The 20640-nt window shown below is 37.4% G+C and overlaps 1 long non-coding RNA gene and 1 other non-coding gene across 2 annotated transcripts in view; one reads left to right on the top strand and one right to left on the bottom strand.

Moving 5' to 3' along the window:
• The first annotated feature begins 9402 nt into the window (after positions 1-9402).
• On the top strand, positions 9403-9509 carry LOC143865157 (small nucleolar RNA R71). The gene has a single exon (XR_013241591.1). It is a non-coding gene; the product is annotated as a small nucleolar RNA R71 (small nucleolar RNA).
• A 1430-nt stretch (positions 9510-10939) lies between these two features.
• Positions 10940-20640, bottom strand: part of LOC143865154 (uncharacterized) — a 31929-nt gene continuing 22228 nt past the window's right edge. Inside the window, exon 2 of the long non-coding RNA XR_013241590.1 lies at positions 10940-11495. This is a non-coding gene — a long non-coding RNA (uncharacterized LOC143865154). The remainder of the gene's footprint in view (positions 11496-20640) is intronic.

Genomic DNA, 20640 nt, shown 5'->3' with positions numbered 1-20640 from the left:
GGCTTTGGAAGCGATGTGGCTAATGGTCCCATGGGCTCTACGTCTTGAATAGCAAAAGTTTTGGAAAAGAAATCATATCCTTCATCATCTCCTAGTGCATCCAAGCATTCTTGAAAACCTGCATCAAAATTGATGTCAAAATTAGTCATAACATCTTCAGGAAAGGCATGCAACATATTAATATCTTCATGAAAATTGGGTTGCTTACCTAAGCGAAACACATTGAAATCTACTGAAGTATTACCAAAGGAGAGTTTCATTAGGCCATTTCTACAGTTAATGAGAGCATTGCTAGTAGCAAGGAAAGGCCTCCCAAGAATGATAGGGATTTGATCCTTGATATTAGCAACAGGTTCCGTATCTAATACGATAAAATCGACGGGAAAAAGAAAATCTCCTACTTTAATTAAAACATCCTCAACCATCCCTTTAGGTGTTGTAAGCCCAAGGGTTCCCCATGGGTTCAGTCAATCACCTTGTTTTGATGATTAACAAATACAAATTGATTAGTCGTTTATGGACTGATCAGTTGCCTTGAGTGTTGTGTCTTAGACAGGAACTTGACATGCTTGACATGTCATATCGCCATTACACAATGCAACACAACACATGCTTGAGGATCAACATGCAAAGGAGCTTGAACACATTGGTGGCATCATCCTTGGAAGATGTTAAAGCAAGGAGCTCAAGTGAAGATCCCACAAGCAATCCAAGAACCACATTGAAGATCAAATGAAGATTGGCTCAAGAGTTCATTCAAGAGAGTGTTCAAAAGGGTAGTATGTATCACCTTTCTCTCTTGTGTTTTCTCTTGATCAAGGCACATCTTAAAACCCCTAAAATATGTTTTTCAAAGAGACTAACACACCCTTTAAGGACTTAAATGGATAAGTGAATGGCCATGGTGGTGTACCAACATGTTGGGACCCATATGGCATTCAACACAAGAAAGAACAAAACAAAGTTCCGAAGCAACAACCTGGACCAGCAACTAAATCCTATCAAAACTTATTTAAAACATTTTCAAATATTTTTGAAAATATTTTTAACAGATAGCTCTCATTTTTCTCATATCCGTAGAGTATAAGAACATCGAAATCTGACGAGAAATGAGGGAGATATGATTTTTTCAAATGAAACACTGTTTGCTGGAAATCCAGGCTCGGAACGCCGAGAATTATTCTCGGAGCTCCGAGCTCGGAACTCCGAGACCATTCTCGGAGCTCCGAGAAATGGTCCAGGTTCTAAAAATAAAGGCTCTGTTTGGATTCTCGGAACTCCGAGAATTTTGCTCGGAACTCCGAGAATTTGCTCGGAACTCCGAGAACACTATGAATTCAAAAAAATATAGCCGTTGTTGTCCAACGGCTAGTTGAATTTTTGACCCAGTTTTGACTGTTTTGCCCCCCAAACGGTCACATGGAGTTGGGACACCATATATACCCATCTAATGGGTCTAAAACATGAGAGGAACATTGTCCAACTTCAACAAACCATAGAAAATCATTTGTGAACTATTTTTGGTTAAATTCTCTCACCAACCAAACTCTTTGTGCCTTGATTTGAGAAAATCTTTTGAGATTGGTTTAGGCTTAAACTTGTTTATTCTTGAGAGCATCTTTGGAGCTTCAACTTGCATTGTAGCCTACATAGAGGCAAAGCTTTTATCTTCTTCTTTATTCTATCGGTGGCAAGGGCATCCGTGTTTAATTCCCTTGGGAGAAAGCGCTTAGAACTCGGCGGAGAAGGAGAGTCATTGTAAAGGTGGAAGGGCATCCTTATCTAATTCCCTTGGAGTGTAAAAGCCTCGGAGCTGGGCGTCGTGGAGGTCTCAATAGTGGAAATCCTCAAGTGCGACCTTGAGTAGAGTGGAGTAGGCCGTTTGCCGAACCACTATAAATCTTTGTGTCACTTGTGTTGGTATTTCTCTATCTTTCTCTCCCTCTCACTTTCTTATTTATTTGTGCTTGCATTCTTACATATTTGAAATTGAGTGAGTAGTTAGCATTTTGGTTTTGATTGAATATTGATACCTTGCTAACTAGGCTATAAATCACCTAATTAAGTTTGCTAATCAACAAGGGTTTTTGAACTTATATTAATTTGTAATATTGTTTAAGTTCAACTATTTCAAACTTAATTAAACAAGGGATAAGTCTTGGGTGAAATTTTAGTAAAAGTTTTCAAAAGGTAAAAGTTTTATAAACATCCTATTCACCCCCCCTCTAGGTTGCCAAACCAAGTCACTACTTGGATTTCAATTGGTATCAGAGCTTGGGCTCTTGATTAAGACCCTAACCGGTTAAGAGTTGAACGATCTAGTTTTTTTGGCAACTTAAAAGATGGGATCTAGACTACCTATTTTGGATGGTTCGGATTATGGATCATGGTTGATCCATATGAAGACATACTTAAAAGGTCTAGATAAAGATATGGTAAAGATAATTGAAAATGGATTTATTTTAAATGCTAAATCTAAAGGATTAAATGAATATAATAAAAAATTATCTTTATTAAATACGAAAGCCCTAATTGCAACATGTTGTGCATTACCACCACACATTTATGAGAAGGTATCCTCATGTACTAATGCTAAAGAGATTTTAAACAAACTTGAAAAATCTTGTCAAAGTGAAATCCTATGCTTAAGTGGAATAATTGAGAAATCTAATGAAAATGCTTTGGAAAATATTGATTTCACATTTGAAGAACTACATTGTGCTTTTCAAGATTTGAATAAGAAACTTGAGGATCAACTAACTAAGAATTCAAACTTGAAAAATAATTTAGCTAGTATTCACAAGGAGTTTAGGTCACTAGAAATAGACCATGCACATCTTAGTGAAGAGAATGAAATGTTTGAAAATAATTTTATCGAACTAAGTGAAACCATTAAATCACTAAGAGAAGAAAATGAACTCCTTAAAGAAGAAGAAGATAAAATCAAGAATTCCTCATCTCTTGAAACAAATAACTTCAAAATGGAAATCAATGATTTGAAAATCAAGAATGAGAAACTTCAGTTGGAAAATTACAAACTACAAGAAAGTGTAAAACATAATTGCCATCATGACCATTCTTGTAGATCATCATGTTCATCCCGTCCATCTACCTACTCATATATGTCTTGTGATTTTTGTGGTAGATTTGGACATTACAAATCTAAATGTATGTTTAGATTTATAAAAAGCAGTAAGTTTGTTTGGGTTAAAAAGGACTTATCACCTAGAGCAAACTTGCTTGGAACCAAGATGGTTTGGGTTCCAAAATCCCCTACTTGAATCACATCATATGATTAGTAGATTTAGGGGTAATGAGCTTAAAATGAAATATCTTTTGATAGATTTGTTTGTGTAGATACCATGTACTTATTCTTGTTTGATTCTCATGTATCTATACGTTCTACTCTAAGTGCACACACTATGATTTAGATCTTATTGCACTTAGTATTCATCCACATTCATGCCACTATAGAATTTAATGTGAAAACCATAATTTGATCCTAATAGAATATACAACCACATCACTTGCCCATGTGTTCAAATTAAATCTACAAGTATATCCTTAGCATTTGAACCCATATTGGTAGTTGCTAGTAATTACATTAAATGATCACATCTTTCTAGCAAAACCAAAGGAAACCCATAGGTTTAAGACTTGAACCTAAATGGTTTTAAAATCCTTGGTCTTTTCCCAAAATTCATAAAAGGATATAATTTGTAAGGAAGTTGAAAATATGCCTAGATTCAATGTATCACTTGAAATGAAAATATCATAGGAATCTAGAATCATATTTGGGCATTTACTCACTTGAGTAAAATTAAAATTCATTAAGGTGGTTGTATACATTAGATTGTGATGGGAATATGTGCCTCCCACACATTTTTGGTTTTCAAGAGGGCTTATGCACCTTGTGCCTAATGCCTTGTCATTTTACATGTGGTTGTGGATGTAGATGTAATGTTTGGACCATGCACATTATGTGTTATGCCCTTTGTGTCCAAACATGGTAGATTATCCATGGAAACCTTGATGATCATATCTTTCTCATAAGGTATACTCTCACCTTCGTGAATCATGGATGTCTCTCTAAGACATGGTATTTTATTGACCATTCTCACTATGTCTTAGTCCTATAGAATTGAACTCAAATTGGTATATATATATATATATTCTATAGTTATCACCCCTTGTTTGATAATATCTACACGTATGAGATGTTAAACCATTAATCTTAAAAGTCACTCAATTGGTGCCCTTAGCCTTCTTAGATTCTAAGAGGGAGATGGTACATTCACCTTAATTAAAATATCTAATAAATTGGCCTTGTGCCAACATCTCAAACATGAATAGGTATACATTTATATGTGATCTCCCTAGCTAGTTATGTATGTTACATACTTAAGGAAGTAAAGCGTGAATTTGAAAATATGATATCACATTTAGGGGGAGCATGAGCCAAAGATTGAAAATCTTTTGTGCTATGCATGTTTATCATGATGAGCTAAACTATGTCTATCATTTTATCATGATAAACCGACACTTGGAGAGTAAGTGTCATTGTAGCCCAAGGGTTGAGTTTAACTTGGTATCTTTTAGAAAATATATCCAAAAACCTTTGGAGTCTATGCAAGGACATCCCTTTGGATTCATGCATTGCATGATTCATTTTCAAAGGGGGAGCTTAAAGGTCAAGATTTGTCCTAAGTAGCTTATCATATGATACTCAATGTATATATCATTTGGATTATGATAAGTACACCCATTAGGAGCCATGATTGCTCCATATGTGGTTAGTTCGGGCTTGTCTTATGCTCCTAAATTGGTATCATCTAGCATGTGACTGTTTTAAGACAAAAAGCCCATAGCCTAGGACTTAAAGTCATATCTTTTAGGCTTTTAGACTTATCTTGGATGATCTAGATTGGTATCATCTATTCCAAGAATAAGTTTTGATGGCCAAGCATTCAATTGTCATATCTTTGGCCTATTGTGTAATGTCATACCTTGTTTTTATATAAGGCAAATGACAAATACAAAGGGGAGAGATTACCTTTGCTATATTCATGTTTAAAATGACTATAATGACTTGCTTATATAGTTCATTTTTTCATTCCCCCACCTATACGTGCTTATATGTTCATACTTTAACAAAAAAAAAAAAAACAAAAAAAAAAGGCTTAAATGTTCATCTTTTTGAATTTTGTGCTCAATCTTGAATATCTTTCTTGTTTCCCATTCATAGGAGAAAATTATACTTTGTAATCTTAATCTCTATGAATTTGATTGCTTATCATGTGTACTTTCACTTGAAAATTTGTATTTTCATGATAAGTTTCACTGTCATGCCATATATCCTAATAGTTAGCCATATTAGGATCAAATGTCCATTTCTATGCATGACAATTTAAGAATATATTTTTAACTTGAAATATATATATTCTTGCTTATCATGATGAGTCTATACTTACACATCACCTCATGATAAGATTCTAACAAGAATTTTAAAAACAAAAGGGGGCTTATTATGCTAAGTCTAAAACTTGCTTAATTTCTTTCATGATAAGTAAAATATAAGCTTTAACTTTCTAATCTATTACTATATTATGGGTCATAGGGTAGATTTATATTGGAATTATATATATACTAAGATATACCCTAAAAAGTTGTGCTAAATTTGGAATGTCTCTTTGTTTTTCCAACATAGGCTTGATTTGTTTTGTGTCATTCATTTCCTATGTTGATTATCTCTTATCATGCCATATATACATTAATTTAATTGGTAAATCATGACAAGAAACTAGGGGGAGCATCATATTCTCATTGTATATCTTGATGCTTTATGTATTGTGCTTAAGTGCTTAATTCTTCCTTTTTGCTTATGCCAAAAGGGGGAGAATTTGTATAATTGATTAGATCTATTATCATATGCATTCTTGTATTATACCTTGTTGAATATATCTCATGCATATGTTGAGGGGGAGTAGTCATGATTAAATTGTCCATCTAATCCTCATAAGAGGTTCCTCCCACCTATCTAATCAATTTGGTTTGTCATCATCAAAAAGGGGGAGATTGTAAGCCCAAGGGTTCCCCATGGGTTCAGTCAATCACCTTGTTTTGATGATTAACAAATACAAATTGATTAGTCGTTTATGGACTGATCAGTTGCCTTGAGTGTTGTGTCTTAGACAGGAACTTGACATGCTTGACATGTCATATCGCCATTACACAATGCAACACAACACATGCTTGAGGATCAACATGCAAAGGAGCTTGAACACATTGGTGGCATCATCCTTGGAAGATGTTAAAGCAAGGAGCTCAAGTGAAGATCCCACAAGCAATCCAAGAACCACATTGAAGATCAAATGAAGATTGGCTCAAGAGTTCATTCAAGAGAGTGTTCAAAAGGGTAGTATGTATCACCTTTCTCTCTTGTGTTTTCTCTTGATCAAGGCACATCTTAAAACCCCTAAAATATGTTTTTCAAAGAGACTAACACACCCTTTAAGGACTTAAATGGATAAGTGAATGGCCATGGTGGTGTACCAACATGTTGGGACCCATATGGCATTCAACACAAGAAAGAACAAAACAAAGTTCCGAAGCAACAACCTGGACCAGCAACTAAATCCTATCAAAACTTATTTAAAACATTTTCAAATATTTTTGAAAATATTTTTAACAGATAGCTCTCATTTTTCTCATATCCGTAGAGTATAAGAACATCGAAATCTGACGAGAAATGAGGGAGATATGATTTTTTCAAATGAAACACTGTTTGCTGGAAATCCAGGCTCGGAACGCCGAGAATTATTCTCGGAGCTCCGAGCTCGGAACTCCGAGACCATTCTCGGAGCTCCGAGAAATGGTCCAGGTTCTAAAAATAAAGGCTCTGTTTGGATTCTCGGAACTCCGAGAATTTTGCTCGGAACTCCGAGAATTTGCTCGGAACTCCGAGAACACTATGAATTCAAAAAAATATAGCCGTTGTTGTCCAACGGCTAGTTGAATTTTTGACCCAGTTTTGACTGTTTTGCCCCCCAAACGGTCACATGGAGTTGGGACACCATATATACCCATCTAATGGGTCTAAAACATGAGAGGAACATTGTCCAACTTCAACAAACCATAGAAAATCATTTGTGAACTATTTTTGGTTAAATTCTCTCACCAACCAAACTCTTTGTGCCTTGATTTGAGAAAATCTTTTGAGATTGGTTTAGGCTTAAACTTGTTTATTCTTGAGAGCATCTTTGGAGCTTCAACTTGCATTGTAGCCTACATAGAGGCAAAGCTTTTATCTTCTTCTTTATTCTATCGGTGGCAAGGGCATCCGTGTTTAATTCCCTTGGGAGAAAGCGCTTAGAACTCGGCGGAGAAGGAGAGTCATTGTAAAGGTGGAAGGGCATCCTTATCTAATTCCCTTGGAGTGTAAAATCCTCGGAGCCGGGCGTCGTGGAGGTCTCAATAGTGGAAATCCTCAAGTGCGACCTTGAGTAGAGTGGAGTAGGCCGTTTGCCGAACCACTATAAATCTTTGTGTCACTTGTGTTGGTATTTCTCTATCTTTCTCTCCCTCTCACTTTCTTATTTATTTGTGCTTGCATTCTTACATATTTGAAATTGAGTGAGTAGTTAGCATTTTGGTTTTGATTGAATATTGATACCTTGCTAACTAGGCTATAAATCACCTAATTAAGTTTGCTAATCAACAAGGGTTTTTGAACTTATATTAATTTGTAATATTGTTTAAGTTCAACTATTTCAAACTTAATTAAACAAGGGATAAGTCTTGGGTGAAATTTTAGTAAAAGTTTTCAAAAGGTAAAAGTTTTATAAACATCCTATTCACCCCCCCTCTAGGTTGCCAAACCAAGTCACTACTTGGATTTCAGGTGTCTTTATGGATCTATCCGCCAATTGGAGAGTGACGGTGGTTGGTTTGAGGTCTCCTAGTCCTAATTGCATATATACAGAGAATGGCAAGAGGTTCACACTAGCACCCAAATCTAAAAGAGCATGCTCAATTTTAGTGTTACCAATAGTGCAAGAAATAGTGGGACATCCCGGATCCTTGTGCTTAGCCACCATCTGTTGAGATAAAATGGAACTTATATTTGCGGCCAAGAAAGCCTTCTTGGGTACATTAGTTGTGCGCTTTTGTGTGCACAAATCTTTCAACACTTTGGCATAAGTAGGGACTTGGGAAATCGCATCTAATAAAGGAATGTTAATTTGCACTTGCTTAAACACATTTAATATTTTATCCATGGCATCCACCTTTTTATTATTAGCAAGTCTCCTTGGAAAAGGAGCTTTAGGCACATACTCCTTTGCAGGTGGAGAAACTGCCTGCTCTTCACTTACCTGTTTGGGTTCCGCAATCGACCCTGTTGGAGGGGAGTCTTTTCTTACCTCTTTGGATGTATCTTGTGGATCTATAGAAGGTTTAGATCTGACCTCCTCCTTGTGGTAATCTTTACCACTCCTTAAAGCATATACGGCATTACATTCATTGGAGGGCTCTTGCGGCGGCAGAATTGGTTAAATGACATTCAACTGATTCGGCGGTACCTGTTGATTCACATTCATATTCACGTTCCTTGGATTAGGAATGGGTTGACTTGGCATCTTCCCCTTTTCCCTTTCATGCAACGCCATGGCAAGTTGGGAGATTTGCTTCTCCATGTTGTGTTGGCTTGTCATGAAAGTGCTAGTGAGAAGTTCTATGCTTTTTTCTAAGGAAGCTATGCGTGCCGACTCTCCTTGTTTTTAAAAACCCGGCGGTTGCTGATTTGAAACATTATTAATCATGGGGTTTTGAAAAGTAGGAGGGGAAGGCCGAACAAAAGTGGGAGGGAAGGTGGGCCTAGGTTGGCCGAATTGGCCTTGGCCTTGGAAATTAGATGGTCCACCTTGACTCCATGAAAAGTTCGGATGATTTCTCCATCCCGAATTATAAGTGCTAGAATAAGGATTATTAGAATACAAAGCACTTACATTCTCATTAGAATTACCAAATTTAGCAAGAGTTGGGCACTCTTCCATAACATGGTCCGTGGCTTGACACCAACTACACATAGGAACACTATGTGCAATTTGATTGACTTGTGAAGGTCCTTTGACAACTATGGCTTCTAGCCTTTTGATTAGGCTATCAAGATGGGCCTCTTTTGCCACGGCACCCTCTATTAGAAATCCCTTACTTGAAGTGGCTCTCTCACCATCTTGAGTGGATTCCCACTCTCTTGTTTTTTCTGCCAAATCAAGTAAGAAGTTCCATGCCGCGGCCTCATCCGTGAAAGATGTAAAACCGTTAGGACACATGGATTCAAGAAGTTGCTTTGTTTGGTAATCTATGCCCTCATAAACAATTTGGCATAAGTGCCACAAATCAATTCCATGGTGAGGACACTCTTGGAGTAGGTCTTTCAACCTCTCCATAAACTTAGAAAATGACTCTAATGACTTTTGTTTGAATTGTAAAATATCGTTCCTAAGCTTATTAGTTTTATGTAATGAAAAAAACTTTTTTAGGAAAGCGACGGCGAACTCCTCCCAAGTGGTGATGGAGTTCGTTGGTAAGCCATAGAGCCACTTTTTGGCTCCATCCTTGAGTGAAAACGTAATAAACCGCAACTTTACCGCATCATCGGTAAGTTGTTGCAACTTAATCAAAGCACATACATCTTCAAACTCACGCAAAAATAAATAAGCATCCTCCGAAGGGAGGCCATGAAAACGAGGAAGCAAAGAAATAAATTGCGATTTTAGCTCAAAATTATTGCCCTGCGCAACCGGCAATCTAATGCAAGAAGGTTGCGCGGTTCGGGCCGGATAGAAGCGATCTCGCAAACTCTTGGGCGGCTCTTGTTCTTCCGCCATGACTACTTGATTTGGATTTGGTGCGATGTCTTCCGCCGTCTCTAGCCGGTTTGCTCTTTCTAGTCGATTGGCCGAGTTCCGCACCCAACCTTCACTCATAAACACAGGAAAACCAAGTAAGAGAGATGGATAGCCAAGAAACCAAAAAAATATAACTAAACTAAAAACAACTACTAATCTAACACTTCGAATAATTAAGATTCTAATGCAACTCTCTTCCCCGGCAGCGGCGCCAAAAACTTGATAGAAATATTAAATAACCGCAAGTGCACGGATCGTGTAAATACGGGTCGAACTCAAGGAAGAGAAATCTAGTTGTCAATCCTATTCTTGTACCGATTAGAATACTAACTATGATATAATGTTGCTTGGAATGGACTCAGGATTTCCGTGGACTTAGACCTCGGAGTCAACACTATATATAAGTGTATATTCTATTCAATCTAAGAATCAAATTTAACTAAGATCTTTTTGATTTAAAATCCTAATTTAGGCAAAGTGTACCAAATTTTAATGATCTCTATTAACTACTTATCTAATTTAATTAGAAAACTAAATTCTAAAGGCTTAAGTAAATTGGAAAATTGCAAAAGTAATTTGGAATAGTGTAAAGTCCTTAATTCAATATAAAAGAGTACTTAGGGTTAGAATCCACCATGGGTTCGGATAAAATTGATTAATTAAAACAACTCTTGAATTGGGTTGAAAATTCGATTAACTAGTCAATAAGGAATAAGATCAAAGGGATGTCATTCCTTATAAGTAATTAATCAAATCCACTCTCCAATTTACATTGATTATATAGAACTTTATATTTGTTAATCAACAATCATTCATACGAAAGGGGAAAGCCAATGGCATGAATGATTGGGATTTTCCAAACACAAAATCCTACACAATTTTTCAATTGAGTAGATTGATTTAATTATAAATATTTCTCCTTCCCCATGGCTTCAACTAAACCCTAACTAATTAGGATTTAGTTGTTCATGGAAAAGTGAAGAAAAACAAAAATAAAGGAGATAGAAAAGAGAAGAGATGCCATATAATTACTTAAAAGGAAAACTAAAAGAAAAATAAACTCTCCACTAGTTTAAATTAAACAAAAAAATACATCACTTTGGAACTAGAAAATATAACAAAATACAAAAAGAACTTATTCTTTTTCTCCTCCAATCTTTGGTTGAATCTTCCTCTTTCAAGCCTTAATGTCACCTTGAGTTTGAATGGTGGATGATTGATCCTTGGTTGAGAGTAGAAAAGAAAAAGAGCATGAAAGAGAACAAGAAAACCTAAGAGAGAGAGAGAGAGAGAGCTTGAGGATGGTGGAGAATTGTATAGAGGATGGAGAGAGAGGAGGAGCCATCTTTGTTATTCTTCACACATATATGGAGGGAATCTCTTTCTATTTACAAGCCCCAAGGAAGTTCACAAAAATAACTTGGCATCTTTGAAATTTTAGCAACTTCCACCTTGTGTGTATAATTTCAGCAACTTTGCACCTTGTCTTGGTAATTTGAGCCATTTTTGTTGACTTTTTCCTCTTCTCTTACGTAGAAATGGGTGGGATTTTAGCAACTTTCTCTCCTTCATGGTGGGCCCCACCTATATTAAATGTGCAAACAAGTAAGACAAGTTAGTAAGTGGGTCCCATTTGCATTATATAATATATAAGACATGCTATTTTTGAATTCAAAACCGTGGGATGCTATTTTGAAACTTCAAGTGGGTCCCACAAATGCATGTATAACAATTAGGAACGTAATATTTCTTTCAAAACAATTCCAAACGTGTGATTCGCTTGCCATCAACATCCCTCAATTTGTTTCTTGGAAATGGAAGCTTTCCATTTAATATTAGCCATAACAGCCTGCGCATTCTTCATATCATTCTCTTTGTTGCCATCATGAATATACATGCTAAAAAAAACGTATTTGGTGGGTCACACACCATAGCCGAACTCCACTTTACATAAAGGTCTTTTAAATTTCCAAGAAATACACACAGTGTGTGAACCCCACATACGACCCAACACTTGCCCAAATACGACTTGACTGTTAAAAGAAACAAGTGATATTAAGCGGTGGGCCCCAATTGTGTTGGGCGAACTTCAATGGAATAAAACATTCGATTTCTTTATGGTGGTCTCTACTTCAAGTTGGGACAAATTCCTTTAAAACTTTAACATGGCAGAGCCCACTACTTGTTGCAACTTTCCCATGTACGTGCATATTTTTCCTCTTGCCCACCCAATCCATGCAAAATTGTAACAGACCTTGTAAGTGCATGGGTATGGGAATAATCCAAACCATCTATTTGAATGGGCCATAATATAGATTAACTTGCACCACCTAATAATTTCCTTTAGAGTCATCCAAACCTTCCATTTTATACGCTTCATATTAAAGCCTTGATGCCCATATTACTATTGATCTAAGCCGTCCAATCAATTAAACACGCTCCCTCCTCTAAATTGCCTTCATAGATCAATCCGAGCCATCCGAATGGTGGGCCAAATTGAAAATTCGGATTTTCTCGGAAATGGATTGTTTTTCCTTGATTTTTCTTCTTCTTAGCATATTTTCCTCGGAATTCCCAATTCTAACCCTGAAACACAGAAATAACAAAAAATACTTTAGTAGCACCGCTTTAATTATGAAAATATGCATGTTTCCTATACTACCATTCACACATAAATGTGTTCATCACTAATATAATGCAAGACCCTAGATGAAACCCTAGAATTGGAATGTAATAAAAAATCTCGATGCGGCGCCCTTCACAAACGGGCAATTAGAGAATGAGATATCATTTCCAAATGGATATTCGGAGGGAAATGAGACATCACATTTATATGATGCTTCAAGAGGATAGGAGACCATAGTTGTCTAGACTCGACGAGAATGAAATACCGTATTTATACGGAGCTCAAGGAAAAGAGTCATCACATTCATATGATGCCCAAAGATAACTCAGAGATAATGGAACTTCATATTTATACGAATGCCAAGGAAAATGAGACACCATATTCATATGATACTCAAAGATAACTCAGAGATAATGGAATATCGTATTTATACGAGTCCCAAGGAAATGAGACATCATATTCGTATGATGTTCAAAGAGAAAAGACCACTTTCAAATGGACTCAGGGAGAATGAAATGACATATTTATACGGATTTCCAGAAAACGAGACACCATATTCATATGATGCTTAAAGATAACTCAGGGACAATGGAATATCGTATTTATACGAATTCCAAGGAATGAGACATCACATTTATGTGATGTTCAAAGAGAAAAGACCATTTTCAAATGGACTCAGGGAGAATGAAATGACGTATTTATACGGATTTCAAGGAAATGAGACACCATATTCATATGATGCTCAAAGATAACTCAGGGACAATGGAATATCGTATTTATACGAATTCCAAGGAATGAGACATCACATTTATATGATGTTCAAAGAGAAAAGACCATTTCCAAATGGACTCAGGGAGAATGAAATGACGTATTTATACGGATTTCAAGGAAATGAGACACCATATTCATATGATGCTCGAAGATAACTCAGGGACAATGGAATATCGTATTTATATGAATTCCAAGGAATGAGACATCACATTTATATGATGTTCAAAGAGAAAATACCATTTTCAAATGGACTCAGAGAGAATGAAATGACGTATTTATACGGATTTCCAGAAAATGAGACACCATATTCATATGATGCTCGAAGATAACTCAGGGACAATGAAATATCGTATTTATACGAATTCCAAGGAATGAGACATCACATTTATATGATGTTCAAAGAGAAAAGACCATTTTCAAATGGACTCAGAGAGAATGAAATGACGTATTTATACGGATTTCAAGGAAATGAGACACCGTTCACAAACGGGTTCAAGGAGAAGACGAGACCATTCACAAATGGACTCGAGAAATGAGGCATCGTTCACAAACGGGCTCAAAGAAACAAGATAGCTTTAATTGATGAATTCAACAACGAAGAATTTAGAGATTTTTCATGAACTTGAATTTGGCGTAGGATTGGATTTTTTGAATTTTTGATTTTTGAGAAATGAGGTACCGTCCACAAACGGGCTCAAGGAGGACATGAGACCATTTAAAAATGGACTCGAGAAAAAGAGACACCGTTCACAAACGGGTTCAAGGAGAAGACGAGACCATTCACAAATGGACTCGAGAAAAGAGGCATTGTTCACAAACGGGCTCAAAGAAACAAGATAGCTTTGATTGATGAATTCAACAACGAAGAATTTAGAGATTTTTCATGAACTTGAATTTGACGTAGGATTGGATTTGAGGAATTTTTGATTTTTTTGCACTTAATGAAATCGGGGATATTATAGATCGTGCTCGACAAAGATATTGGAAACTAGGACTTTGACGAATGATGAAACGGCAAACCTTAAGAACGAAGAACCATTACTAACAAGAATGGATTAGGAACACTTTTATGAAACTTCAACAAGATTTTTCTCAAAGAGACTGCTGGTCTTGTCTTATGGGGATTTTGATAACTGAAACCTTGAACAAGATACTTCAAATTGGTAATCTAGAACAACGGCTCTCTTGGATATTAACATGAAAAAGTGGGATTTGCCTCTTGACAGGTGTTTAGATAAATATTTCTTGACCATGATAGTATTTAACTAACTGGAAGGAGATTCTGAATTTTAATGGTTCATCTTTCTGAGAAATTGGCTCAACCACCATTGCATCTGAGGCTCTTCCAAGCTTAAGGTGCCTTCCTGGGGTATGATTTTTTTACGGAAGCTGGGCTTTCTGATGTTTCTACTTCTGAATTCTTCTGAGCTGATCTTCTTTGAAATGTAGCTGCTTGACTAGATTACCGAGCTCTTTCATACGATCGCAGGGAGCTGCCGAGGCCGGGCCTCCTTCACCAAGACAGTTGCATCATTTGGACATAAGAACGACGATTGACTCTTTCTAAAGAGAGAACTTAGATAACAGGCACTACTCAAAGGATTGAGCAGCTCTGAAGGAGTTAACATAGAATGACAAAGATTGACTAACTACACTGACAGACACAGTAAAGCTTCTGACTTAGTTAACGTTTTATTTGGTAAGTCTATCTTTTCAAGGAATGTTTTTTTCAATTGGTAAACACTGGACTTTTTTCCTTAAAGCAGTAATGCCTCAAGGATTTAATTACAACTCCTAGGATTGCTTAGCTCCAATGCCCCCAGTTTTGAGGATGTCACTTGAATTTGCTTGAACTTCAGTTGATCTTCAGTCTTGATGCCGGCTGTAGCCTTCTTATAATGGTTCTCTTACCGTGACCAAGTCACCTCTTCGGGTTTTTTAAGTTGGCGGACCGTGCTAGCCTTAACTTTTGCCTGAACCACCTTTCTAGGTTTTCGATCCAGCAGGCTATCCCCTTAGCTTTTGCCTAAGCCGCCCTTTCGGGTTTCAACTTAGCAGGGGAATGATCTTAAATTTTGCCTAGACCGCCCTTTTAGGTTTTCAGCCTAGCAGATCTTCAAACTCCGTTCTTTTTTTCTTTTTCTTTTTTTCACTTTTTGTGTTTCGGGACCTATATCATTAATTCTGGACACCGGAAGGGCTTTCTAGCTAGGATAGGGCTTTTCAAAGAATGGCTTAAGGTTCAACGAAAATTTTGACCGAACCTGTGAACAGGTTGCCTACGTATCCCAGGGTAGGAATCAGGTTGTGCGTAGTTCAGGGCGAATGTCCCTAGTTTGAAGATAAGTTGTTTGAAGGTTAATGGATTTTTCTATTTTCTTTTCTTTCTGGAATAATTGATTTCTCTTCTTTTGGAACTTGTCCCTCTTTTTTTTCTGAAATGATTGAATTTCTTTTTCTTTTTTTTTGAATCGACCGAACTCGGTTTAACTGAGCTGCCTACGTACCCCAAGGTAGGGATCAGGTCTCGCGTAGTTCGGGGCGGATGCCCCTAGTTTGATGGGTTTTCAAGAAAATTTCATTCAGGCTCAAAGGGTTTGCAAACCGGTATTCTTTTGACGTTGGGTTCTGATTTTGGGATTTATTCGGCCAAAGGAGGCCCTCCGATGTTCAGATTGGGAATCGATCTAGGTTACTAGAGTCCCACTGGTACTGATTATTTATTTTTATTTTTTTCTCTTCTTTTTTTTTCTTTTTTTTTGAAGTTTGATGGCATTTCCAGGTAAGAGATAATGGATCTTCTTCTTTTAAGATTCTAATATGTGCTTTCGATTTTCATAGAGCGAAGCTTGTTCTTTGACATCTTCCATCTATGGATTTGTAACTCTTGATATCTGATCATCACTTTTCAATGCTTGCTCTTGAACATTCTTATCTTGAATTTGTTGGCTTCATGCTATGAATTTGAGAACCAAGGTCATTGATTGGAAATATGAAAGTTGTTTCCACTCTATGCCCCTTGTATAGCATATGTCTCTCACTTTCTTCATTCTCTTGAGCTTTCTATCTATGTCTTGCCCCTGGTATCGGTTGTAGCTTTTCTAGACAATCTTCTTATTCTCGAAATAAGTTTATCAATTCTTCACACTCTTCAGAGGGTAATATACTTTTAATCGGCATTCGCTGAATCAAAGTTTCAGTGCCAATGTTTACCACTTCAATTTCATCTTTGAAAGGCTGGGATTGGCGCTCCTCCTCTTGTTCAAGTAATTGCTGTGACTCAAGTGAAGTTTCATCAATTTTGTCCTTATTTGAGGAGGGAGTCTTATTTTAAGATCAGAAGCATGCTTAAGAAACGGACACAAGTGAACTATTGGAACTGAAATTTTATTTAAAGATAAAGCTATTACATCTGACGACCTATCCTGAACATGCTCAGGATTCACAACTCTCAATAAAAAGAAAAGCAAAAGATAACTTGCCTGGACTAGGCATTGACCTTGGACTGTAAGACCGGACTCAACAATTGTACTGACCAGGATGACTGACTCAACATAGTAAATGACTAAAACTTTAACTGCTGCAACTGTCTGGTGTTGAAGGCTCGGCGAAGGCTGGTTCGTTCTGAATCATCATCATGGCTGATACTTTCAATTTTGGATTCTTCCTGTTCTACTGCAGCTAGACCTGAGCTTCTCAAACTTCGATGCGTCTAAGCTTTATCTGGCGATTGTGTGGCATGGTTCCACACAACATTTGGCGTTTGCTGGAATGATAGCTTGTGCTCATCAATCAACTTCTGGATCACATGCCTCAGAGTTATACACTGATCGGTATTATGCCCCGATCCTCGATGAAAATCGCAGTGCTCTTCCGCCTTCCATGTCCTGGGGAGCGGATTAGGAGGATCCCTAGTGCGAGGTAAGTAGACATCGCCTGAAGCCAACCCTTGTTGGAATATAACAGATGGTGGAAGCGGGAGGGGGGCGAATTGCCTACCTGGCTTTTGCTGAGGTATAGGTCTTGGTTGATCATATTCGATTACCATAGGCTCCTGTGACCAGTTAATCCCATTTTCCCTTTCCCTAAACCCTTTCAGGATACCAGATCGTGGGATAGGCAAATCAGTGAATTCTCTTTTAGGAGTTTCAGATGGTGGCTCTTGGTCATAATCAAGAATTAAGGGCCCAACAGAATACTGCTGGTGCTGAGAGACAGAGTTTATGGTAACAACATCTTGGACTTTGGTATTTTGGTCAGCAAAATGTTCAGAACCTTGGGACTGACAATACCAAGTTTGCATTTGTTGCTTCATCTGATGAACTTCTTCTGTTAGCGCAGCCATTTGTCTAGAGAGATTCACAATTAGTTCTTCTGAACCCATAACCATGGAGAGGCTCGGATTTTTGCCCTTAGAAACAACAGTGGTTGGACCAAATTTCTCAGTAAGTTGAGTTTTGATGAATTGATTTTCTTCCTTCAATTCCTTCATTTGTTGGACGAGCTGGGCCAGGGTTTCTGTGACATGAAAGAGTTGGAAATTTTCCATAGAATCTGCCATAGGTAGGAAAAAGTGGATAGAGAGACTTTCAACACCAATGAGGAGTTAGATTTTCTCACTTAATCCAGAATAAGTTCAAACCCAAGAAATTTTTCAAGATTCTCAGTGATGACCAATCCTGACATAGAAACAATAAACACGAGATGTAAGCTTGACATTCAGGGAATTTTTCTTTTCTATGATTGACATGATAATTATGATACGACTAGTTAAGGAATGGGAGGTAAAATGATGGTTCCTCAAAACAAATAAACACAGCAATGATGACATGATAGCACGTGGCGAATGCCCCTAGCTAAAGGATTATGAGAGTGAACTCTGAAGGACTTCGTAAAATAAACTTGAAAAAGGTAGCTCCTAGAGGAGGAAGAGACCAAGGGTACAAGTATGATTAGATCATCAAGATTGCACAATTAAATGATTGTAACACAATTCTTACCAATTGAGAAAGGGAATGAAGACATGATCGAATCACACAAGAGGCGAATGATAGACACATGATCAAAAGATGAGATTGCATAGGATTACTTTCAACGGGTAGATCAAGAATAACTAATCCTATGAGATCTTAGGAAATGATGGGATTTATATCCTAACCCCAAAGGAAAAGTTTCTAACATTTGTACATTTTAACAGTGTTACCTGAAGGCATCAAACCCTAGTCCTAATCTAGCGGAGTGGAGAGAGGATCTCGACTCATGACTTTGTTTGTGTACCTAAGGACCGATCGTAGCCATTGGAAGATGGACCACGGCCTAATCTAGACACAAATGGGTAGGATATCCTAAACTAGGCTCACACACGTGATGCACATGTGTTCGTATACTACATGCATGTGTGGGTTAATCTAGGGGTAAGGCCAAGAGTTCCCTTACGGCGAATCCATGTTCGATATACTGTACCAGTGTCCGGCGTATCAGTACGTGAACAAGAGATTCGTTTACGTACCATAAAGGTACTGGGCTAAGAGTGGAATGCTTCTCTAGCACAGAGGCATCAGGTGATGAAATCCCAGTCAACCATGCTAGATAACATTCCGGATTCCTAAAATAGGATGTGTGTGCATGTGAGATGCAAGGGTTTAGATGCAAGCGATGAAAGTGTGTGCAATAAGTTCGCGCAATCTATGGTGCCTTCAGGTTTTGTTAAATTAAATTTGAGTAAAATGTGATGAGAAAATAAAACAAGACAAACTAATCTAACAAGTATAGAGTTTTTATGAGCCAGTTAAATTAAATTCAAATGAATTATCTTTTGAAATTTTAATGAAGTTAGGTGATCCCCAGCAGAGTCGCCAAACTGTGGGACCCGATCCCGCGAGAGGGGTGGGACGCGAGCCGCCACGCACTCTCTTGGTCTCTCGTACCCACGCGATTGGCGTGTGCTCTTTTAGTATTGAGTTTAATTCATCTTTTATGTGAACTTGGGATCACTAAGGCAATCCGAATTCCACACAAAAGAGACTGACAGAGTCGCCACCTAGATGTGGGATCTAAGACCCATAATCAACCAGAAATCTAGACTCGCTACCTGGTTACAAGAATGGAAGGTATGGGGAGTTATCCACCACATGCACCATTCCTGTCCAATAATCGGTCTTCAATTCCAAAAGTTAACTCTCTTAAATTTAGTTTAAATGGCTCATTCAACTCTTTGTTAATGTGCGAACTAAGTGACATGCATCCTAAAATCTAATTTCAATAAGAATCCTAAATGTGTATCTTGATTTCTTAATTCGTTTGAATTAATCTAAGTGCAAGTTCTCCTAAGATTCTAATTTCATGGAAAATCCTAAGTGATTTAATTAAGAATTTACAAGAAAATTAATATACAAACCTCACAATTTGTTGTGGAGCCGACTCGTGGTTGGTATGCCATCAGACATCCAAGCTGCCTACGTACCCAAGCCTCACTGGGATCAGAGTCGACGTAGTTCGGTGCACCTAAGCTAAGCTACTTATGCCTAACTCAACTAAGACACCGACCTAGACGGGATTGACTGTTTCAACAGTTTTAAGAGAAGTTATTTAATTCAAGTTGAGGATTTTATTATCCTAGGATTTCATCTAAGATGTTATATGATTCTTATCTAAATGCAAGTTGTTCCTTAGACTAATGCAGGTTAGCCTACATCCTAGTTTACTAGGCTTGTCCTAGGAAAATTTTGGGTGACTAGTGTAACTAAATCTATGGCACGGTTGCTATCCATAGCAAACGTTCGTGATAAGGCTGGACTCCTAACTCTAGGACTCCCTAAAACCTAGGACACGACCTGACACCAGTGTTCCTAAATTGGGCTCTAATGGTTCTTACGACGGAAACCATAATCCAATGGTTCCGAAAGACTGGAGACAAATCGATTCAAGTTCTTGAAGTTAATTAATTTCAAATTTTAAGGATTTTCGGTTTCTGGATATTTAAGGAATACCAAAGGTTCTATGGTTCACCAATTTCGGCCTAGAATAGCATCCACGGAAGGGAATCGTACGCTCTTTCCTTGTGCAATTTAATACTTAGGTTATAGCACCTTATTGCCTGTCATATCTCAGGATTTGCGTGGACAGTAACCTCGGAGCCAATAACATGCTATAGCTTAAATATTCAAATTGTCAAAGATCGGTTGCAATTGGGATACGATTGTGGATGCACTGGCCATTTTACTAGAAAAATCTAAGGATCCTAAGATTTCTATTTCAATGGATTAAGGAATTAATATGTGACAAAAATTCAAGGTTCTTTAGAAATATTATGATGATTTTTAATTAATTTCG

Source organism: Tasmannia lanceolata, unplaced genomic scaffold, assembly GCF_043159265.1.
Source record: "Tasmannia lanceolata isolate RefF3 unplaced genomic scaffold, GAP_Taslan_0.1 ptg000063l, whole genome shotgun sequence".
Taxonomy (NCBI): Eukaryota; Viridiplantae; Streptophyta; class Magnoliopsida; order Canellales; family Winteraceae; genus Tasmannia; species Tasmannia lanceolata.
This window is presented reverse-complemented; position numbering and strand designations above follow the sequence as displayed.